Genomic DNA, 25,980 nt, shown 5'->3' with positions numbered 1-25,980 from the left:
TCACCAACCTCTTGGTTGACACTTGAAAGCATGTTTATTCTCAGGTATGAAAGAAATCTTCCGCTGTGCATTTGCTCATTCTAGGGATATACTTGGAGTCATTCATGTCATATTTTAAAAGACGTTGCATTCGAGTCGTTGAGTTCATCAAGATTATTACTAAGTCAATTATAGTTGGATATATTATGAAATGGTATATATGCCGTCAACTTTCGATGTAATGAAAGTTTGTCTTTTAAAAATGAATGCAATGTTTGTAAAATGTATCATATAGAGGTCAAGTACCTCGTGATGTAATCAAATGTAATGTATTCGTCCAGATGGATTAGGACGGGTCATTATATTACCTACCCGTTAAAATATTTTCACCATTAACTGTTTGTACGAAAGAATTTTGAATTACAATCTTTATGAAAATATACTTACATATATATTTTCTTCAGATGTAATTATGGATTTAATGAGTCAATGTGATATTTAACTCATCTGGTTTACCGTTAGAACTAGAATACATAATCTCTAAAACATTAAAGATTACATAATCGCCATGTAGAACGAAGATAAATGATGTAGAACGATACGTAGAACGAAGATAATCGATGTATAACGATATGTAGAACGAAGATCATGCTTGGGGTATAGATTGTGATATTGTGGCGTGTGGTGTTGATGGTACGGGTGATGTTGCTGGTGGTTCTGTTGGTGTCGGTGATGTTGTTGAAGCTGATAAGTTTTGCACCATATTCTCCAAAATCATTACTCAGGCGCGTAGCTCGTTGACTTCTTCGATTACTCCGGGATGATTGGTGGTTGGAACAAGTGGGTGAATAAGGTTTTGAATTTGAGATAGTATATAATCATGGCGAGATATTCGGGCAATGAGGGTGAAATTGGTGTTTCGGATTGGTTCGCCGGTGAGTGCTTCAGGTTCATCTCCAAGAGGGAAATTTGGTTGGTGAAAAGGATCGCCTTCTTCTCGTCTCCATTGATTAAGTCGACTACGAACTCATCCCTAATTCATCCAGGATTGATGATGGTTAATTGGTTGATCCATTCCGGTTACACTGCTTTCGGAGTTCGAGTGGAAATCCATATCGGAATGGCTGTCGGAATCCGAGGAATTTGAACTAGTTGCGAGTTCCGTCTTATACGGTTAGATAAAGAGTTTTTCGATATGAAAAGATTTTCAGATATTGGATGATATTCTAATTACATAGAATACCTATATATGGTACAGGAGATCCCGTAGGTTACGGAGGAATTTTCGGAAGCTGTCAGGCAAAGTTTACAGTAACAGATACGCTAAGATATGAATTAGCAGATATGCTAAGATATGAATTTTGTCTATACACTATTCATGCAATTAATGCAATAGACGTGTCTAGACTTTAAGGATGATAAACAAGTAATTTTTGACATGAAATGATAAGCAAAACTTTTGACATGCAGACACGGTCGAAGTCCAGACTCACTAATGCATCTTAACAACTATCAGTTAGACACACTAATGCAAGACCTGGTTCGCTAAGACCACTGCTCTGATACCACCTGAAACGCCCCGTCCAAATCTATATCGACGATTACATTACATTTGGTCCCGTTGCGAGGTACTGACCTCTATATGATACGTTTTACAAACATTGCATTCATTTTTAAAAGACAAACTTCCATTACAATGAAAGTTGACAGGTATACATACCATTTCATAATATATCCAAACTATAAATGACTCAATCTGTCATCTACTTAATGATAATCTTGTTAAACTCAACGACTCGAATGCAACGTCTTTTGAAATATGTCATGAATGACTCCAAGTAATATCTTTAAAATGAGCAAATGCACAGCGGAAGATTTCTTTAATACCTGCGAATAAACATGCTTTCAAGTGTCAACCAAAGGTTGGTGAGTTCATTAGTTTATCGTAATCGATCATTTCCATAATTTTAATAGACCACAAGATTTTCATTTTCATTTTCATTTTCATAAACATCATCTCATATCAGGCATTTCGCAAACTGCATAGAGATAAAAATCATTCATATGGATTGAACACCTGGTAACTGACCTTAACAAGATGCATATAGAATATCCCCCAGTATACAGCGCGCAGCTAATATACTAAATAATACCTCGAAGTACTAAAGCATCCATATCCTGGATGGGGCACGTTGGGCCCGATAGATCTACCTTTAGGATTCACGTCAATTAGGGGCCATTTTCCTAATTCTTAGGTTACCAGACTTGAAGGGGTGATATTCGGTTTAATAATCCAACCATATAATGTAGTTTTAAATACTTGTGTCTATTTCGTAAAACATTTATAAAAGCAGCGCATGTATTCTCAGTCCCAAAAATATATATTGCAAAAGCATTTAAAAAGGGAGCAAATGAAACTCACGATACGATATTTTGTAGTAAAAATATGCATATGACGCAACTGAACAATTTGCAGGGTTGGCCTCGGATTCACGAACCTATATCAAGTATATATATTAACACATAAAACCACATAATTCCTACTACATAATATTTATATATTAAGTGTTGTAGTTATATAAATATATATACTTTATTTATATTTTATATCTTCAGTTATATTTTATATATAGTTATTTTGTAAATAATCAATATTCATACATATAGTTATCTTACAATATATATATATATATATATATATATATATATATATATATATATATATATATATATATATATATATATATATATATATATATATATATATATATATATATATATATATATATATATATATATATATATATATATATTTGTAGTTGGTATTATATCAAAAATCGGTAATTTGTTATATGTAATATTTATATAATAATGTTATTATGTTTGTAGTAATAATAATACTGTAATAATAATAATACTAATGATAATAATAGTGATAATAAAAATAATGTAAATAAAGTTATATATAAAATTCAGGTTAATGAAAATAATAATACTGATAGTAATAATGATAATAATAATGATAGTTATAATTTTAATTAAAATGTTAATTTTAATGTTATTGATAATAATAATAATAATAATAATAATAACAATAATAATAATATTAATAATGAGTAATAAGTAAACTACCTCAAAGAAGTAGTCCTTAAAATGCCCAAGTCCGGGTTTGAACCCGCGACATCCCGCTAACCCGACAACAACCTAAACGTCTTCGGTTCATCAACATAAATCATAACCTCACGATCATCAATAATGATCATCAATATCTTAATCGATCGTCATCATCATTAACTTATTATTTCGAGTATCATTATTCATTATCATATATCATATATTATATATCATATATCATCATGTGTAACATCACCACGACATCATCATGCTTATCATAACATAACTCGTTCATCATCTCGATCATCATGAATCATAACCAGCATCAATATCATAATTAAACATTGAAGTCGTTTGTTTCATTTACCTTATCATCATCATCACTTAATCAATAACATAATCATTATCATACTAATATCATTTGATGATTATCATCTTAAATCTAACCTCATCATCTATCATACTTAATTTTCATTAACATACTTAACTATCATCATCATCTAGCATTCGCTATCATCATCATTATACTTCATTTATTTTTAAATCATCATTATTAAATCGTAAATCTAATCGGACAAAGAAACATGAATTGATACGTTGCTGTATAGTTTCTATGAGATGGTTTCATGATATAGGCCCAATAACCATTAGCCTAACTATAAACAGACCAAAACACACAAGATTTATTCAAGCCTGTTAACAAGCCTAAACTGCAATCGAGTATATAGTAGACCGGTTGTGGGTTGATTTAAAATAAAGAACCCGTAGGATTTAGAATCCAAGGAAATCGTCCAATTATCGCTTAGGTCTTTTTGTCGGTTGGAACAGAAAACAAAAAGAAAGAAAAAAGAAAAGAAGTTGTGCAGCAGACACAGCCACCTGGTTTGATCATATCAAACATCAGCAAAGTGATTTTTCATCGAACAAGAAAAGTAGACAGCAGGTGAGGTGATATTTTTGAATTAATCAGGTTTAGAAGTTACATGATTGCAACCGTGGTGCTTTTGTTGGATTTTGACGATAACAATAATATACATGGGGTTCATGGATGATGGTTTCCGGTTACAAAAGAAAAGGGTGATGAAACCATGGTGGTGAGGGTGGTTTATGATTGCTTCACTGCTACAAAAACAGTAAAAGTAGTAGCGTACCAGCAGTAGCAGTTTAGCAGCAATTTTATGTTGGGTTTGAGTTGGCTTTTAATCTCGTAACAAGACAGAAACAGATGCATAAGCAGAAACAATCTTGTACGTGGATTTTGATGATCGAGTGTGGGTCTGTGGTGTAGTTCGCTAATGAAACAGAAAAATTGGATGGTGTATGGTTGTTTGATGGTGGCGATGGTGTGGTGGCTTTCGGTTGTTGTTTACTCAATTCAACAGGAGAATAACCGCAGCTTAGAAGGTCACGGTGGTTTTGTAGGTTGTGATTGTCGGAAGTGTACAAATAGTAGTAGCCTCGTGACGGTGATCGAGAAGAAGGACAAAATAACAATAGGGTTTGTGTTGGTTGGAGCTTGAACAGGAACAGGAAGAAAACGTAAGCAACTAATGGCTCTTATTTAGACTATGTTTGAAAAGAAATATAAAACAGATAAATGGAAGTATGGGTAGCAGGTGGCTTTTCGCGAAGAAGAAGAAGAAAACCAAAGGTGATGTTGGAAACGGTTTAGGATGGTGATTGTGATCGGTGGAGGATGGTTAGGAGATGTAGGGTGGCGGTGAATGGTTATGCAGAGAAAGAAGAAAAATTTAGAAGTGGTGGTGATATATGTTTCCTGCATATATATGTATACAATATGCAGGTTAAATAAGTCAATAAGTAAAAGTAATGGAATCCCCTTTTTAAAATCACGGATCAATTAAGGGATTCATTGTGGACATAATATCACGGGTACATACAAAAGCAACTGATTGACATGAAACAGATATTTAATAATAATAATAATATAATAATAATTATAATATAATATAAATATATAAACGTGTGAATTCTTAGCCGTCGTCCACTATTTCTTTCACGGACTGGATTTCGTACTCCTTTGCTAATCAGTAGCGTATAAAAATACACAGAAAAATCCCAAATCTTTATATTAACTATATTTATTTATTTATTTCAGTCATTATGGTATAAAATTCTATCATTAATTATTAAATAAAATTTTACTCACTGTCCACTCCCGATCCCAGGTAAAATATAAAAAGTGTTAAAACTTACCAAATAGTTCCTAAATACATTTTTTAATAAGTCTATAATTCATAGAACTCAGTTTCGGATCACCGTTTATTTTAGAATCATATAAGTTCGAATTTAACTTGCTTAATAAAAATCGAAACATCAACCGAGTATTACAATCAGTTAATATTTATTTTTAATATACGTTAGTTATATATAATATGTTATAAATGATAATTATTGTAATATCATATTTTTATTTTATTTTACATAATTAATTCTAACAACTAAATCATTTAGTATTTCAATATATATATATATATATATATATATATATATATATATATATATATATATATATATATATATATATATATATATATATATATATATATATATATATATATATATATGTATCTATTTACAAATAGTGGTTCGTGAATCGTCGAGAACAGTCGAAGGTTAATTGAATATATGAAAACAGTTCAAAATTTTTGAGACGCAACATAACGGACTTTGCTTATCATGTCAGAATTATGAAATCGTATCATGAGTTTGGTTCAAAATTAGTCGAAATTTTCTGGGTCATGACAAGAACCCTGGAATTTTTTTATTTTTTTGCCAATTTGCGCTTGCAAGAGCAAGGTGCCTCCTGCTCCCTTGCGCCTTGCGTCCTTACGACCTTGGTTTCACCTGGGAGCAAGGAGCAAGGAGCAAGGAGCAAGGCACCTTGCTCCCAGATGGAAGCAAGGACGCAAGGTGCCTCTTGCTCCCTTAGAAACAATTTCTTTTATTTCTTTGATTCATAAAAGGCCAAATGATGACTTTACCCTTATTAACGGTGGGTCAATTGAATGTTTAGAAAAATCGGTTAACAGTCAGTTAATTACACGTTTAAAAATAAAGGAGTGTAAAATAAAGAGGAAAAAAGAACGTGATAAAAAGATATAAAAATATCTTGGTTGTGGATTAATTTTAATCGATTAACGATCAGTTATTTTACGATTTAAAGTACAAAAATGTGTTTATTCTTTTAAATGGGCTCTTTAATAATTATTTTATGATAATACAAAAGTTTTTGGACTTTTAAAATAAGTTTGGGTCAAAAAATAACAAAAGCCCATGTTTCTTTAGTCATGGATGATTACTGCTTTGCTTTTGTCTTTAGACTTACCAATGTCGGAAGTTACTGGTTTATCTGCTGATACTAGTTGACCAGCACGTGCCTCAGCAGTGACTTTAGACTTACTAGTGTGGGAACCTACTGATTTGTTTGTTGATACTGGTTTACCAGTATGAATCTCAGCAATTGGCTTAGAATTTGGAGAACTTATGAAAATTGGGGGATTATCCAATTTTGAATTTCTTCGATTATTTTCAGTAATCTTCCTTTTAATCCTTCGTTCTTTTGGAGACATGTAGTAGATGCTTGAGGGGTCAGTAGTCTCATCATATGAGGTACTGGCTTCTCTAGCTCTAACTTCATCCTCCAAAATTTCTTTCATAGTTAGTGGTGGGGTTACTGTAGGTCTGACAAACTTATTTGTTAAGACCCTTTTACCCTTAACTATCTTGGCAAAGGTGTTTGGCAAGATAGCTTCAGGATCATTTTTAAGAACAGGGTCCATGAAAGCAACTTCTATGTGAGCAGCAGCAGCATCATAGTCACCAACAAAGAAAACTTCTACTTAGGCAGGCAGCTGCTCATTAATGCACTTAGCAGTGCGTAGAGCAGATGTACACAAAGAAGCTACAACCTTTTTAAGGTCAGTAAACTGGTTCTTGACTTCTACTGCTTCTGAGTAAAGAGATTCTAAAGCATAATTTTGATTTTCAAGTTTGGAAATTTCATCAGTTAAGGTCTTAATTTCATCAGATTTAATTTTAAGTTTTTCATTTAAAGATTTGATTTCATTTTTGAAAACTTCTTCACATTTGCTGCCTCTGCATAGATCAACTCTTAGATAGTCAAACATTTCAGCTTTTTCATCATCAGTATAGGTTCAAAAATTATCAACCTTATACAGCATTTCAGATTTCCATTGAGGTGAATACCTTTTCTGGTCAGCTTCCCTCATATCAGCTAAAAATGTACTACCACTTTATTTCACATCAACTTCCTCAACTTCTCTGGCCATCAAACATAGCTTTTTATCAGATGCATAATCAGTGCAATTCTCATCACTTTCACTGTCTGAAGATGAAGATGATGAACTGGTTTCATCCCAATCATGATGCTCAGCAACTAACACTTTCTCCGGTTTCTTCTCCTTCTTATCATCCTTTGAGTTTTTCTTCAAGTGTGCCTTCATAGCTTTGTACTTGTTCTTGTACTTGGCAGCTTTTGAAAAAGAGTTAGCATGTGTATAAGGTTTTCTGGACATGCACTCATATTCAAAATGTCCTACCTTCTCACAATTATAACACTCAGATTTGGGGCCCGTTACTGACTTCCTTGCATACCTAGCACTAAGTTTCTTACTAACTTTATATGGTTTGCTGATCATACTACGGTTGAATTTCTTAAACCGCCTAGCTCCCTCTTGCAAACCATTCAACATCATCACCATCACTGCTACCCTCTAACTCAGTTACACTATCCTCATCATCAACAGTTGACTCTTCTTCTGCTAACAACTTTTGAACCAGTAAAGTTTTTTGTGCTTTTATTAGCAACAACAACAAGAGCAGTATCATCTGACTTGGTAGATTTTGAGGTGGTGGGGCAGACTTAAAATTTTCTTTCAAATTCAATTCAAGTTTTGTTTCTGCCTTCTCATGATTCCAAAGTGTACCATACATAGATGACATATCAAAATTCTTTAATGTCTAGGTTGTCCTTAAGGGGTCAGTGACAAGTTTCCACTTTGCAGGTAACGAGTCAATAAATTTGTTGACCTGTTCAAAGTCAGTGTAGTTGACTTTCAAGCTATCCAGGTCAGCAACAAGAGAATTAATTCTAATGAAGGTCTGTTTCAAAGTCTCATTCTTATAGGTAAAGAAGAGCTCATATTCCCTTTTTAAAGAAATGATTTTGTTTTGTATGACCTCATCTTTCCCATCATAATTGATGTCAAGATAGTTTAAAATAGCTTTAGCAGATGGTTTCCTCTTAATTAATTTGAACACATGATTAGGTAATGTAATAGCTAACATAGTTTTGAATTTTGGGTCAAGTCCAACACGGCGTTTGTCCTCATTCTGCCATCTAGATGGAGGAAGAACAACTTCTCTTCCTGCAATAGCAGGAGTGTCTGCAGTTGCAGGTACACTATCAAGCATTTCAAAAGGGACATATGGGCCATTGTTTGCAATGCCAGGCATGAGTGAGTCAATAGACTCAAGGTGAAATATAAACTTATCTCTCCAAGTCTCATATTCATATTTATCTTCATCAAACTTGGGTGGTCTATCGGAAGAACCATTTTTGAGATAAGTTGTGTTACTGTATGCAGCCATTAGAGAATTCAGATCCAAGATATGAAATTATCAAGACTGAAGCTCTGATACCAGTTGTTGGTCCCGAATTAACAACAGAAAGTATTGTAGAGGGGTGAATATAATTCCTTTTTGTTTAAATAGATAATGTAGCAATTAAGTGTATTTAAACAATGATTAAATAAGAGTCAAGAGTAATTTTCAACTTATTCTTTTATTGATATAAATCTTAAAGAATCACAACTATTCTAAGGCGGAATAAATAGTTGGTTGATACAGACTACACCTAAAATAGCTTGAGATGATATCTTAAGCTTAATGGTGGAGTCATCTATTTATAGAAGTCTTATTAACCAGGTAATTGATCTATTGTCCACTGGTACATAGGATGTCTATATTTGAGTCGACAACACCATCAAAAAGTGTGCACTCTCTTTTTCCTCTTTGGTGGCTATTCGCAGGAACACCCTAAAATTGATTTGGACATACTATTTGAATAAACAAATAGAATGTTGAGTTCCCTAGGCGTTGACAAAGTATTAACACATGTCTGCACATGCGTTAAACTTTTGCATTCCCACGTGATCTTGTAACATCACTTGTCAGCCACCGACGCGTGTCTTTTTCTGTTCAACTTTGTCTACGACTATTGTTGAATAGTACAATTGATGTAGACCACTCGGAAAACTATTATGCTTGTAATGTAGCATAATTGTCTAAGTGTGGTATGCTGCTACCAGCTATGATGGTTCTTCAACCAGACAGCACACTGAAACGCTTGACTCAACAAACAATGTTGTCTAAACATAAATAAACCTATGCTGGCCGCACGTAACAATTAGTGTACATAATATTAATTTGTCATAATTAAATCCTTAATCTCTTTGGGGACTCAACACTTTTATTTATTTATTTTTTAAGTATGTTTTTCATAAAAAATTCATAACTTAATTTAAAAGCATATTATGAAATTAGCAAGTCTTTTCTTATTTGTTTGTATGTAAAGAGCTTTTACACAACTGGTGTGCCATCTAGATCTTTGATATCTAGTTATCTACGTCATATGATCCGGTCATATAGCTCCAATGGAATGTGAGAATTTCATCTCTCTTTCTTAACAAGGCTATTAAAATGGATTAGCTATTCACAAAGGAATAATATAAGGTATTGTTTCATTTATACACAATTTGTAGGAATTTTATGATACAGGTTTGTGATCCTATATGGGAAAGAAGGTGAATCTCTATGAGGATGTCCTCTTAAAGATAAAGTAAACAGTGGGGCCCACACCAATTGATCACATGGTTTCTTCTTGTACAAGTCTGCAACCTATTCCAATTTCAACATACAGTTTTTGTTGGAGTTGTAGGAAGCTTTTCAACGTTGTCATTAATGGATAAGGCCCCTTTTGATGATTTACCATTGCATCAAGTTCCCTGCTCCTCTTGAGGTATACCATATCTTAAATGTTGTGTATTGTAATAAGATGTCAATTACTTAATTTATACGTGGTAATACAACTACACTAACAATTTGAAGTTGGGTGTTAGAAGCATAACAATAACAACAACAACAATACCCAATCCCATATGAATAGGGTATGGGGGAGGTGAGATGTAGACAATCATTCCTCTATCCTAGAATAAAGAGAAATCATTTCTCCACCCCGAGTTAAACACTCACAAGAGCGGAGAAAGTCCTCCCTCTCTCTATTCGACGGGTAAAGAGATTGCATTCGAGGGGACCTCCGGCCATAAAAAAAATGAGAAAAAAAACTAAAAAATAAATTAAATAAATAGAAAAAAAAAAGCATGAAATAAATAGATAAATATATAAAAAATAGTAATAATAAATAAGAAAATAAAAAATAAAATAAAATAAAATAAACAGAGACGCCATGAAAATGGTAGAATTAAATTTTCATGGGTTTTACATCGTGCATGGAGTTCAATTTAGCTAAGGCCCGTTTTAAAATTATTATGGTGTGAAAATATTCCTAGGTAGTCCTATGTGAATAGAAGTCAAATGGATTGATCTTAATGTGTGCAATTAACAAAGAAACAGAAAATTTGGAAAAATACTTGTGTCAATATACGTATTGTAGCATGTTAGAGATGCTAAATTAGAGTCGAAGATGTCAATTTCCCAATGTTCCATAGTTCTTTGAATTATCCAGAATGATAAGGTACATTTATTTTGTCTGAAGGGTAAAGCCCTAAAGTGTAATCGATAAGGATTGAACCCGCGTCTCCTTTAGAGATTCGCAAGCACGTTAAAGAATGTGGATTAGTGAGAAAAGAATCAGTAACCAGATTGATACTAGAATCGTGTGAACACTTTATTAATAGAGTATTTCGACCCACTTGGTCACGGGTTACACGAAATCACTATTAGGATAAGACTGATATGAACAATCGTCTTGACCAAAAGATAATTGTTTCTTGCAATTGTAGATTGCATAAATCTGGAAGTTTTGTGTTAAAAGTGTGGTAGACATGTTCAAAATCTTGAACATTGTGTAAAAAGTCTAACCTTTCATATGGAAATGAATCCATATATTTATAATGGGTCAAAAAGTGTTTACCAAAAGTCAAAACCTTTCATGATACCCCATACATAGCTTGGAAGTTTACACCCATGTATTTGTGCTTAAACAAGTCCAAATACATGTAAAAACCGCTCTTAAATGTCCTGGAACAACCCCATAACTTTTGGGGTTCAAATGTGCCTTTTGGGTTGAAAAGGCACTTTTTCAGCGAGTTCAGTGTTAAGCCGCGCCGCAGGTCCAGGAGCCGCGCCGCATGCTAACACTTCCAAAAATGCCAAAACTCTCGAACTCAAAATCACCCTTTAAGCTGCGCCGCGGGCCCATGAGCCGCGCCGCGGCTTAAAGCTACTGCACACCAAAATCAAGTTTAAACTTATTTTCAAGTGTGTTTAGCCTTTCAAGTCGCGTTTCGCATTCTTTCAAGTCGCGTTTTGCATTCTTTAAGTTCCAAATATTATTTCCAAGCTCATTAACATATCCTCAAACCATTTTAAACTTTACGAACGTGTACTCCACACTCCCAAAATTCGTGTAGCGTTTCAATTGTTCGAGCACTTTCAACTTAGCAATCCAATCAACTAAAATGATGTTGGATCATGCTAAAATCACCAACAATTCCCCCTATTTTAGTATGATCCTTGATTACTAAAATACCAACAAATAGATAACTAGTGCATAAGTGTAAATGTCACATGGATTGAAATTACACATAGTATATTACACGTGCAAGAATTCAAAAATCAGGGTGCTCTAATAGTTTGAACCCATCAATTCATTTGAAAACCTGTCGATAATATACACACTAGTTCCATACTTTCTACAATTAACCCGACACTATTATAAGCCATGTATCCCAATCCTCTCATGAACATATCAAAAGCTAAGTCCCAAGCTTTCTTGAGGCGGCTTAACCTCATGTTCACATAGGTAGTTTCTTTCAATCTTGCTCCCGCGATGCAATTTTTCAAGACAACTATTAAGAAGTATTTAACTTCAACCTTCTTTATCTCACGGGTCCGAACACATACTTTGGGATCATATATTAAATGTATTCCAATCTTCAGATAGTAGGCTTTCCTCATTGAATTCAGCTCCTAGCGTTGTACTAGAAGGGAATTGGGTATCCCACTAAGGAAGATCTAAATGGACTTCAATCCCACAACATTAGAGAACTTTTGCGCGCTACCGGCTAATGCTTTCATCAAGTGATTTGATCAAACTTTGTTGTAACACAACAAAATTCACATACATCACTTCATTCGTGATTAACCTCACGAAACATAATTTGTCTAAGCCATAACTGTCTAGACTTTCACTTGTTCAAATACATGCCTTAGTTACATTACATCACATCCCACAACTAGGGATCTCCATGAACTTTGATCTTATTCATTACGACTTCAATCAATTTCCATTCTTTTGCAATCCTTTAAACCAAGGATTTACCAAGTCCTTATTTTACCATAAGAAACTTATGAGTACTCAAACCAATTGATTGATTAGTCCTTGAATATGTCCACCTCACAAAAGTAATCAATGTAACCTATAATTCATACACCCTTGATAATGTATCCTCATTATCCTTGTGTATACAACTATTACCATTACATTAGAGGTGAGATTATAATTACAAACATACATTAGTCAATTCACTTCTGATATTGCTCCATTTAGATATATTTATTACGCATTATCGACCTCATTTTATTTGGTTTTGATGATCGTTGGGGCTTTAAAGTTGCTTTCCTGTGCCAAAGTGTCCACTCAAGGCAAAATGCCTAACTTGGTGTAAAATTGACCAAGAAACGTTCAAAAAGTGCAAAGAAAATGACAAGTGCAGGAAACAGCATCAAAAGCGCCGCTCCTGAGTAAGGAGCGTCGCTCCTCACAGCCCAGAGCGCCGCAATTGATATAGAAGTGGCGCAATTACCAATGTTTTGTCTCCATTTCTTCACAGTGAGCAGAAGCGCCGCTCTTCATAGGCAGAAGCGTCGTTCCAACCTGGCCAAAAGCGCCTCACCTTTAACAACAGCGCCGCACCTGTATGATGCCAAGAGCGCCGCACCTAAGCTAAAAGCAGCGCTCCTGATGCAGATTTAGCCCACTTTCCTCACCACTATAAATAGAATAAGATAGGTCATTTGGCAAGAGAGCTGCAGTTTTTACTCCGAATTTCACACACAAAACCCTAATTTCATCATCCATTAGAGTTCCAAGGTGATTTGGAGAAAGCAAGCTCAAGTTTCATCTTCATTAGTGCTAAATCTTTCTTTTGTTATCAATTTGGGTTGTAATCTTAACTTTACTCTTTCATATTTTCAATCAAATAGTTGTAATCTTTACTTTATCTTCATTTATCTTTGAATCTTAGCTTGTAATCACTCAAGATGATGTTTATTGATGCTTTTATGATTTTTGCTAGTGTAATCTTTGCTATGAGTAGCTAAATCTCTTGTGTTTGCTTATCTATGAATCTTTAATGCATGAGATGTGCCCTTAATCTATTGAATGAAAGTTGTTTTGAATGAAAATACATGAGCTAGTGTTATTGAGTTAGCCATTAGGTCCATTGCTATGTTTGATATTGGTTTTACTTTGATTACATGAATTGAGTAGCTCTTTAAGTGATTTTAGTAGTGAATCAATTTGTGCTTCAACACCTTTGGTGATCTAGACAACTAGAATAGAAATTTTAAGTGATTGTGTTTCTAGACTAAGTTGGTTTTCAATTGACCTTTGTTCATCATAGTGGTGTTTGACTATCTTAGGTGACTTTGATGGTTAAAGGGTTTTAAGTGATTTTAACCAGGGCATAATTTCAATAATCAACTTATATAATACTTGATATTGTGTTACTAAGCTTATGTGAATTTGCAAGGTAAAATTGGATTAAGAATATCTACTAGTTCAAACAACTTAAGTGATAACAATTTGGGAAAAACAAGGGCCATCTGAGCATAAAGAGGATTAGATAAGTGAACACTCTCCATCATATTGATTAATTCTCATTTCTTAATTACTTGTTACTTGCTACTTGTTAAGTTTTAGTTTGTTTATTGCAAAGTTAGTTGATTAGTCAAAATCTCGGGCAACCCCCCCCCCCCCCCTCCCCCATCAAACAAAACCCCTAGGATAACTATTAGTTTCAAATACATAATCTACACCGCTCTCTCGGGATGAACTTGATAAGAATACTTGCATTAAGTACTATAGCAACCGGGTTTTAAGTGCTCGATAGATTATGCGTGCTTTTTGTGATATTTGAATCTTGTATAAATTTAGGGAGTTATGTATGGTATATCCACGCCACATCACACTTTCTTGGCGCCACTGCCTGGGAGCGGTTAGCTAAGTTAGGTTGTGTATTTGGTTTAAGCTTTTAGTTATTCGATCCTTTTGTAAGGATTCGTCCTTACAAAAGTTACTTTTATTGTCTTTTATTTATTATTTTGTATTGGATAATCACTTATGTTTGTGTTGTCTTTGAAGGTTAGGTCTATTGGTGTATGAGAAGAAGATCCCACAAGGATCAAGATTTCATACAACCATTTTCTGATCCGAAAAAACACATACACGGGGTTTATAAGCGTAGAGAAGAACGAGATTTAAGGAAGAATTTTGAAGTTTTGCCATTTTGTTTGATAGAAATGGACGGAGAAGAAGAGGGTAATCCTCCACCGGTTGTTAATGAAGTAGTTGCAAATGATCCAAATGACACTCCGATGTAGAATGTTAGAATGGTGGCACAAACGGTTGTGCCTCCGGCTATCACAAAACCACCAATTGAAGCGGATAATTGGAAGATCGAGGGTAACTTTTTCACAATGTTCAAGGATAGACTTTTTCTTGGGCTAATAGATGAAAACCCTTTTGATCCATTCAATATTTTAACGATATTTGTGATATCTACAAGAACAAAGATGTCACCGAAGATGCTTTTAAGCTAAGGGCATTCCCCTTCACGCTTGATGGAGAAGCTAAGGCTTGGTTGAAGAACTTGCCATCGGATTCGATTAGGTCTTTTCAAGATTTGAATGAAGCATTTATCAATCACTTTTTCCCACCTTCAAAGGTGGAGCGTTTAAGAATGGAAATTAATGGGTTCATGCAAAGGGGAGATGAGTCTTTGTATGATGCATGGGTGTGTTTCAAGAAGCTATTAAGAGCTTGCCCACCGCATGGTCTAACCAAGAAGGAGTACATCAATACGTTCTACCGGGGTACAAATTTTCAAACTAAGCAATATCTTGATTCATCTTCGGGTGGAGTGTTTATGTACAACTCACTCAATGCGGCCGAAAAGTTACTAGAAGACATCGCGGTTAATACATATGAATGGGCACCTTCACCAAGAGATTTGACGAGAAAGAATGTGGCTCAAGTGGAGAGTGAAGATGGGCAAGTTACCTTGGCAAGCTTGAATAACCAATTTCAATTATATGGGAAAGAATTGAAAAAGATACAACAAACGCTAGTGGCAGTACAAGTCGGTTGTCAAAGGTGTGAAGGACCACACCTCACCAAAAATTGTCTCCAAGTTAATCAATGTACTCACACTGACTTGGATGACATTCCCATGAATTCAGAAGCTCATATGAACTATGTGAGTAACCAAAACTTTCAAAGAGGAGGAACTTCTACCCAAGGCAACAACTCTTTCCAATCGAACAATAGCTACTACAGCCCTAACCAAAAACAAGTGTCATTTAACACTCAAACCAACACACCTCCCGGATTCTCCAACCAACCTTATAACAACCATTCCAACCCAAATTACCAAGGAAATCAAAGTTATCGAAACCAAGGTTATAGTCAACCTCAAAATAACCAAGGTTACAATCAAAACCAACAAACTCAACAAAATAACCAACCTTCCTAACCTTCTAAAAGCTTAGAAGAGCTCATGCAAACTTACATCAAGAAGGTGGAATCGACCGAAGCGTTTTTGTTAAAGGAAAACGAGTTCTTGAAGCAACAACTTAAGCAACAACAAACCTCATTCCAAACCTTAGAGAGCACCGTTGGGAGACTTTCGAGTCAAGTTGCCGAAAGACCACAAGGAACTTTGCCATCCAATACTCAAGTTAACCCAAGCACTTACAACAATAACCGTCAACAAAACCAAAACCAAAACAACACAAGAACTATCCCTATTGAAAACATCAACCAAATTGAGTTTGTCAATGCCATTTTAACAAGAAGCGGTTTGACTTATGAAGAACCACAAATCCAAACACCCCCAACCCAAACACCAAATCCTACTATACCTACTTCGCAAACCGTTGAGAATGAATCAAGTACTAATGGGGATTCGCAAGAAGCAAGGGTTGAAAAGGATGCACCACGAAGGGTTAAGGGTAAAAAGAATGAAGAAGCACCTTTGAGGAAGTACATGGAGCCAATTCCATATCCGCAAGCTTTGAGGAAGGAAAAAGTTGAAACGCAACGAAGGGACTTCATGGAAATGATGAAACAAGTTCATGTCAACATGCCGCTCATCCAAGTGCTTAAGGGCATGCCTAATTATGGGAAGTTCATTAAAAATATTTTATCTTCAAAAGGCAAATATGAGGAGGCGTCGGCCACGTTTCTCATAGAGGAATGTTCGGCCATCTTGCAAAAGTAAAAGATGCCTCCAAAATTGGGTGATCCGGGTCGTTTTGTAATCCCATACAATACGGGCGGGTCGAAAGTCTATGATACACTTGTCGACTTGGGAGCTAGTGTAAATCTTATGCCCTATTCAATTTATAAAAAGTTAAATCTTGGGGAACTAAAACCGACCCGGATGGTTTTAAAAATGGAAAACCAAACGTTTGATACACCAATCAGCATAGCCGAAGACCTTATGGTCAAAATTGGTAAATTGACCTTCCCGACCGATTTCGTGATCCTCGAAATGCTCGAGGATGAACATGTACCAATAATTCTGGGACGACCTTTTCCAAACACCGCCGATACAATTATTTTCGTGCAACAAAACAAACTAAGTATCGGGGTGAAGGATGAAAGACTTGATTTTTATGTGCGTGAAGTTGATAAGAAACAAAATTTGTCAAATATTGAGTCTTTTAGTCAAATCGAGGTCATGAATTCGTGTGAAGAAAATGAATTTAAAGCTTTATTGGCAGTTGACACTCTGTGTGACGCCCCATACAAAACCATCGTGTATGACTCGTCAACAACAGGATCTTTACACGGTCAAGTACTACATGCTGTTTGAAAACTAGTTTGCATTCATAAAGACATAGCGTTTACAAAAGATAACGTGACACAAAGGTCGTTACAAAGTCATTATTTGAAATTAACATAAACTACGAATGTAAAAGAAAAGTTCCAAGATTGAGATATCTCTAGTAATGTTGCGGATAACTAATACAGCAGGTCCTTAACAGCAATTCAATAACAGCATGACAGCAAATCTAACAGCGAAAGCAAGAAACCTCTAGGCACCTGAGAAATACACGCTTAAAAGTCAACACGAATGTTGGTGAGCTATAGTTTAAGTTGTAACAGTAACGAAAGGTAGGCCACGAGATTTCAGTATAACAAAACAGTATGAAAAGTATATGTATAACCGTGGGCACCCGGTAACTAGACTTAACGTTTATAACCCCCTGAAAGTACACTTGGCGAGTGCGTATGTTCACGAAGTATTAAACACCCGTTAAATGCTAGCGCGACTAGCCTGAGTGAAGATGTCAAACCCTATGGATCCATATCTAAGATTCACGTTCACCGGTTCAAAAACCAATGACTAAACGTTACCGTGCTAAGGGGAATGTTTATGCCGTTGTATAACCCACACACATATAAAGTTTAAGTACTCATGCCTAGTATGTAAAACGTAAAAAGCACATGTATTCTCAGTCCCAAAATAATTAAAGTAAAAAGGGATGCTATAACTCACAGTGATAAAAGCGGTAAAGTCGGTAATGAAAGTACGCAAGTAGTAAGTCGGTCCGAAAGGTCGTCAACCTAAATCAAGGGTTACTAGGTCAGTAGGTTGTCTTTATAAATTCTAATAGTGCATAAAATAAGTTTAAGTGTCATCATCATCATCGTTCATCATCATAAAAGCTAAGTAAGTTCGACAAGAATTGAGATCGAAACAATAGGCTGACTTCGGTCAGCTTCTACGACCTCTACGTAAATCGAAAAGATGCATAGTCAGTGGCTATGGCTCCGTATATGAGTCCCCTAACCGCTGACCAATTTTCAGAACCTAACTCGTCTTCGTTTGACCGTGGTGACGGTTTAAGTCCGAGTAGGTCAGAAATTTCAGCACAACGTTAATAGGGTGTAGTGACTCTCGGAGGGCCATAAATCCTAAACCGTAACTCGGATTAAGACGAGGTCTAAACGGAAAATCATCTAATCGAAACGAACTAACTGAAAATCAACTTTCCAGTAGCCCAGGTGGTCTGATCAGATATGAAAAACAGTAGGTAATTGCTCCGGTGGGGTTCTTAATGCTTGATGCTCATCACGGTTCTCATCCTTGATGCTTGTAGCTTCAAGTGTACAACTCATTGATGGGTTAGCATCACCTTGACTAAGATTCCACCATCAAAACACAATATGTTAAGACCAAGTAAGGATACAACTCAATCAAGAGTCTTAGATGGATGATGAACCAAGGTTACATCATATTCTTAGTCTTAACACAATTACAAGTCACATTTACAACTAAAGCTACAAACTTTGCATCAATCAAACAAGTATGAACACAATCTAAGTCAAATGAGGTGATGGAACCCTAAGCTAGAGAGCTTGGATCCTATTCACACAAGTTACAAGGTTGCAAATCTAGAAAGTTTGAACCTTTATTGTTCTTGAAGATCTTGAAGCATAAAGCTTGGATCTTTAAGTTACATGAAGATAACAAACACAAGTTTGAATCTTTTTAACAAAATAACAAGATCATAAGTTAGAAAACTTAGATCCAACAATAAGATATGAAGATTCAAGCTAGAAAGCTTGCATCTTGGTTGTTCTTGAAGATCTTGAAGCATAAAGCTTGGATCTTTAAGATACATGAAGATTACAAACACAAGTTTGAATCTTTTCAACAAAATAACATGATTAAAGCTAAAATAATCTAGATCTACAAAGTTGGTGAAGATTCAAAGCTAGAAAGCTTGAATCTTCCATGTTCTTGAAGGATTCATGCTTGAATCAACAAGATGTAATCAAGATCAAAGCTAAAAAGCTTGATCTTTAATGATGATGATGACCACGAAATAGGAAGGAGAAGAAGAAGAAGAAGAAAAAGCAAAACTTACAAGTTTCTAGAGTGAGAAAGACTAGAAAGGAAATAAGAGAGCAAGTGTGTGTGAAATTCAAATGAGAGTAAGTGTTAAATGGATGGGATTAGGCTAGTATTTATAGTGAAATGAGGGAGGGAATGGTGGTGGTGGACGGCATTAGAGGGGGGAGGGGGATACAAAAACTTGCTTTCTGGCTAATGGTGTCTAAAGTGTGTCCTTTTGCTAGAATCTTATGTAACATTTAGATAAACCTTATCCATTATGCTAGTATGACTCATTAATTAATTAATTTATTATTTATTTATTATTATGGGCCACTAGTAATAATACTTGGGCTAATTAATTGGGTCACTAGCTAGAGTATGGTGGGCTTGAGCCCAACAAGGTAGAAAGTCCAACAAGACTAACTATTGGACTTTAGCAATTAAATAAATAAAATTAAGCATCCAAAAGCCAAGGTAATTATTATTAGAAAATAATAATTAGTATTTCGCAGTCCAAAAGTTCCGGTTCCGACAAAAGTCAAACGTGCGCGCAGTCCGCGGTTTATTCGTAACGACAAGTAACACAAACGGTTATAAAGCATCCAATGGACAAGTTAAGCATTCTACATACCCCAGGGCATGTTTTTAAGTATATATGAATATAAAACACGTGTGCCAAGGTTCTAGAGTAATAAAGTAACACAGTATGCACAAATACGCAGTTTCGCTAAAATACAAGGCATAAAAGCAAGTCGAAAAAGTCGGGTCCTTACATTACCCACCTGTTATTGGAAATTTCGTCCCAAAATTTAAGCTGATGGTGATGGAGTCGGAAAAAGGTAAGGATACATCTGCTTCATTTGATCCTCTCACTCCCAGGTAAACTCAGGTCCACGCTTGGCGTTCCATCGAACTCGGACAATTGGTATCTTATTGCGTTTCAAGGTTTTGACCTCACGGTCCATAATTTTGACAGGTTCTTCCACGAAGTGGAGTTGGTCATCAATGGTAAGTTCTTCCAATGGTATGATAAGTTCCGGTGGAACAAGACATTTCTTCAAATTTGATACATGGAAGGTAGGATGAACAGCACTCAACTGAGTCGGAAGATCCAAATGGTAAGCAACCGGTCCAACACGTTCCAAAATCTCAAAAGGACCAATATATCGCGGGTTTAACTTTCCGCTCTTTCCGAAACGAATTACACCTTTCCTAGGTGCGACCTTCAACATTACTCAGTCACCCACGTTGAATTCGAAGTCTTTACGTTTAAGATCAGCATAACTCTTTTAGCGATCGCGGGCCGTCTTAAGTCTTGCCTGAATCTGAGAAATCTTCTCCGTCGTTACATGGACTATCTCGGGTCCGGTGATTTGCACTTTGCCTAACTCGGCCCAACAAATAGGAGAACGGCACTTGCGACCATACAATGCTTCAAAAGGCGCGGCTTTAATACTCGAATGATAACTGTTGTTGTAAGAGAATTTGGCTAGCGGCAGATGCCTTTCCCAAGACTTTCCAAAGTCAATAACACAGGCACGTAACATGTCCTCTAAAGTCTGAATCGTTCGTTCACTCTGACCGTCAGTCTGGGGGTGATACGCGGTGCTCATGTCGAGACGTGTTCCCAAGGCTTCTTGCAAAGAACGCCAGAATCTGGAAGCAAAACGGGGATCGCGATCTGAGATAATTGATAGAGGCACACCATGACGAGATACAACCTCTTTGATGTACAGTTGAGCAAGTCTCTCCATTGTATCTGATTCTTTCATCGCTAGAAAATGAGCAGATTTGGTAAGACGGTCAACGATAACCCATATTGTATCGTATCCGCCCACCGTCTTTGGTAGCTTCGTGATGAAATCCATTGTAATTGCTTCCCATTTCTATTGTGGGATTTCTGGTTGTTGTAGTAATCCAGATGGCCTCTGATGTTCAGCTTTAACCTTCGAACAAGTCAAACATCTCCCAACATAAGTTGCAACATCCTTCTTAAGATTTGGCCACCAATACTGTTCCTTAAGATCGTGGTACATTTTTTCGGCTCCTGGATGAATCGAATATCTCGACTTGTGGGCTTCATCAAGTAAAAGGCTTCGTAAATCTCCATAACGAGGTACCCAAATTCTTCCGGCATAACATCGGAGTCCAGACTCCTTAACCTCGAATTTAGAGATGAGGATGTTTAGGTATTCACAAGATATGTTCTCCTCCTTGAGAGCCTCTTCTTGGGCTACTCGGATCTGGCAATGGAGGTTCGAATGGATGGTGATGTTCAGAGCCCGAACACGAAGAGGTACCGTTCTTTCCTTTCGACTCAGAGCGTCGGCTACAACATTGGCCTTACCAGGATGGTAACGAAGTTCGCAATTATAGTCGTTCAGCATCTCAATCCATCGTTGTTGTCTCATATTTAGCTGCTTCTGATCAAAGATGTGCTGGAGGCTTTTGTGATCGGTGAATATGGTACTCTTTGTTCCATAGAGATAGTGTCTCCACAGCTTCAATGCGAAGACAACGGCTCCAAGTTCGAGATAGTGAGTAGTGTAGTTTCGCTCATGAATCTTCATCTGACGAGAAGCATAAGTAATGACCTTCGTTCTTTACATCAATACACAACCAAAACCATTCTTCGAAGCATCGCAGTACACAACGAAGTCGTCACTGCCTTCGGGAAGAGATAAGATAGGTGCGGTGGTTAACTTCTGCTTCAGGGTTTGAAATGCTGCTTCTTGTTCGGTTTCCCAAACGAACTTCTTCCCTTTATGAGTTAACGCAGTCAAAGGACGCGAAATCAAAGAGAAACCTTCAATGAACCTTCGGTAATAACCAGCAAGACCTAGAAATTGGCGAATGTGAGTCGGAGTAGTGGGGGTTTCCCACATGCTGATAGCCTTGATCTTGGCGGGGTCAACTTTGATACCTTGATCACTCACAATATGACCCAGAAATTGGACTTCCTTCAGCCAAAATTCACACTTGGAGAATTTGGCATAAAGCTGCTCTCGTCTCAAGAGTTCAAGCACTAACCGAAGATGTTGCTCATGTTCTTCTTCGCTCTTGGAGTAGATGAGGATATCATCTATGAAGACGATAACGAATTTATCCAGATAAGGCTTGCAGACACGATTCATGAGGTCCATGAACACGGCTGGTGCATTGGTTAATCCGAACGGCATCACGAGAAACTCATAATGACCATAGCGTGTTCTAAATGCAGTCTTCATCACATCACTCTCTTTCACCCTCAACTGGTGATAACCGGATCGCAAATCGATCTTAGAGTAAACGCTTGATCCTTGCAGCTGATCAAAAAGATCGTCAATTCGGGGAAGAGGATATCGATTCTTGATCGTCAATTTGTTGAGTTCGTGGTAGTCGATACACATGCGAAAAGATCCGTCCTTCTTCTTCACGAATAAAACAGGTGCGCCCCAAGGCGACGAGCTCGGTTGGATAAACCCTCGGTCGAGCAATTCCTGCAGTTGACTCTGCAACTCTTGCAGTTCTGAAGGTGCCAGACGATACGGTGCACGAGCTACGGGTGCAGCTCCCGGCACGAGATCGATTTGGAACTCCACTGCTCTGGGTGGCGGTAATCCAGGCAACTCTTCCGGAAAGACGTCAGGGAATTCATTCACGATTCGCACGTCATTCACTCTCTTCTCCTCTGATTCTAAAGCCTTTACGTGTGCTAAAACGGCAAGTCGTCCTTTCTTCATGATCTTCTGCGCTTTCATACAACTAATGAGGTTCAGTTTCGAACTACATCTCTCTCCGTATATAACCAGTGGCTCACCATCTCCTTGTGGTATACGAAGAGCTTTATCTCCACAGATAACATCAGCCCTTACTTTAGTCAACCAGTCCATGCCGACAATCACGTCAAAGCTTCCCAATTTGATGGGTATCAAGTCAATTTCGAAATCCACACTAGCTATGTTAATAATAGCTCCTCGGCCAATTTGGTCAACCTTTTCAAGTTTACCGTTGGCTACCTCGACAAGCATACTTTCTTTTAAAGAAACTAATGACCAATTTATCTTATCACAAAAGTGTCTACATACATAGCTTCTATCGGCACCAGTATCAAATAGGACAGAAGCTAAAAGATTGTTGATAGTGAATATACATGTAACCAAGTCGGGGTTCTCACGTGCATCCCTTGCATTATCATTAAAAGATCTACCACGCGGTGGTCCGCCGTCCTTCTTCTTATTGGGGCAATCATTCCTAAAGTGGCCCTGCTGTCCACACTCATAGCATTTCCTTGGCCCATTTGGGTTTGTCCTTGCAGCTAGGACGGAAATCTTGCAGTTCTTACCAACATGTCCGATCCTGTTGCACTTTTCACAGACCGCATTACAGTACCCAGTGTGGTGTTTGTAACACCTCTTGCACTGCGGTAAAGTGCCCTTGTAGTTCGGGTTTGAACTTGTGCCGGGGTTGGGGTTTCCACCGTTGTTGTGCCTCTTGGCAGGGGTTTGATCGTAGATTCTCCCCTTGTTATTATCCCACTTGCGCTTGTCACTACTACCCGCTTCAGACTTGGACTTCTCCGGTTCATCGATGAGAATCTAATTCATGAGTGTATGCGCCATGCGCATAGCTTCGGGAACATTCGGTGGCTTGGACGAGGTGACATTACCCTTGATGGACTTAGGGAGTCCCCAAAAGTATCTTTCCATACGCTTGAATTCCGGGGTGACCATGGTAGGACACATAAGAGCTAACTCAAGAAACCTCCGATTGTAACCATCGAGATCGTTGCTAACATCTTTCAATTGCATAAACTCTATTTCCATCTTTTGTATCTCGGTTCTCGAACAATACTCATCAATCATAGCCGCTTTGAACTCCTCCCATGGCGTAGCATATGCCTCATCAATACCTTGTGCCTGAGCCATGGTGTTCCACCACGTGAGGGCGCCATCAGATAGCGTGCAGGAAGCAAATTTGGTATTGTTAGACTCGGAATAGTTGCTGACTCGGAATACTGATTCAAGCTTTTCAAACCATCTTGTGAGACCAACAGGCCCCTCAGTTTCGCTGAAGTTATGTGGCTTACAGCTCTGGAATTCCTTGTAGGTGCACTCTTTTCGAACGGGTTGGATAACCGGTGGTTTAGCTTGAGGGTTTTTTTCCGCCAAGGCTGCGACGACTCGTTCATTAATCATCTCTTCGATTTGAGCTGCTGTGGGTGTTGTTCGTGTGTTTGCCATTGCCCTTCGAAACAGAAATTTTGACTTAAGTCAAAATCCAGCATTTAATATATAATAATATATTATATAGTAAACAGGGAAACAACATAACGCATGCCAATTAAGTAACGCAACCAGGCACAAATACCGCAAAACCAACATACAGTAATGTAAATAGAACACTGTGCAAGAATTTAACAATACAATGTTCCATTAATAAAGAGTTGCATACATAAGTTCGTACATTACATAAGGAAAACTTGAAACTACAAACGAGATTACAAAATGGAACCTACTACAAAGATCTATGGTGATGGTGGGTAAAGGATGTCCAGCAAATGGGACATCTGCTCCTCGAACTCAGTTACCCGAGCACGGAGGATCTCCACCTCCCTCGTCAGTTCCTCGACGGAGGGAGGGGCTGGCAGAGCAGGCGGTGCTGCTGGTGCAGGTGGTGCCGGTGGTGCAGATGGTCCAGCACTAGAAGCAGATGCTGCATAGCGGTAAGGCTTACGCACGAAGGGATCAGCAGGGTAAGGCACAACCCGCTTACGGGCGGTAACCCTACGACGCTGACCATGTGCGTCAGTGAACGCTCAACCTCCGTTGATCCCCGAAATAACGATGCCGTCGAAACGGTACCGCTTCTTCGGCGGGGTGGAGGGTGGCTGTACAGATGCATCATCAGGGTCCTCCTCGTCGGAGTCATTGTCACTAGAGTCGTCTGTGGATGAGTCGTCGGATGATGAATCGTCGAAAACAGCTGGAGGTGGCGGCGCTCGGCGACCGGTAGTCATGATCCAGTATCTGAAAGGTGGGATCGGTATGACACGTCCATCAGAAAGGCGTCGGCACCAATGGTTATGCTCATTACGGAACGGAACGTCCCCGTATTCCCCAGGAATCACAACACTACCGGAGCGGGGCTGTGGCTCCGAGGGTCCTGGGGCAAGTAGAGCTGGAATCTCCGAGGGGTCCTGGGCTCCGTCTGAGGTAACCACTGGGGCAGGCGTATGGCTGCTAGTTCCGGAGGATGAAGCGCCGGGGCCACTGGTGGGTGTCGCTGATGGGATCGAAGGATCGGCAACAGTGGCAGGTGAAGTGGCTGAAGAGTCTGAATCGCTGCCCAAAATGATGACAGGTAGAATATCCGACATCTGAACAGGGAAAAATAACTTTTCCATGTCAGTAAGTCATAAAGCAAGCATGTATTAGGCACTACAGCAACCTAGCTTGGCAGTAATAATAACAGTGCTAAACAGAAATAACAT

The 25,980-nt window shown here is 37.6% G+C and overlaps 1 pseudogene; it reads left to right on the top strand.

Moving 5' to 3' along the window:
- The window catches only part of LOC139889564 (uncharacterized), a 141,016-nt pseudogene extending 136,243 nt beyond the window's left edge, over nucleotides 1-4,773 (top strand).
- Nucleotides 4,774-25,980: the final 21,207 nt, after the last annotated feature.

This window comes from Rutidosis leptorrhynchoides, chromosome 2, assembly GCF_046630445.1.
Source record: "Rutidosis leptorrhynchoides isolate AG116_Rl617_1_P2 chromosome 2, CSIRO_AGI_Rlap_v1, whole genome shotgun sequence".
Taxonomy (NCBI): domain Eukaryota; kingdom Viridiplantae; phylum Streptophyta; class Magnoliopsida; order Asterales; family Asteraceae; genus Rutidosis; species Rutidosis leptorrhynchoides.
Note: the sequence above shows the minus strand (reverse complement) of the source record. Positions and strands in the feature narration are given on the sequence as shown.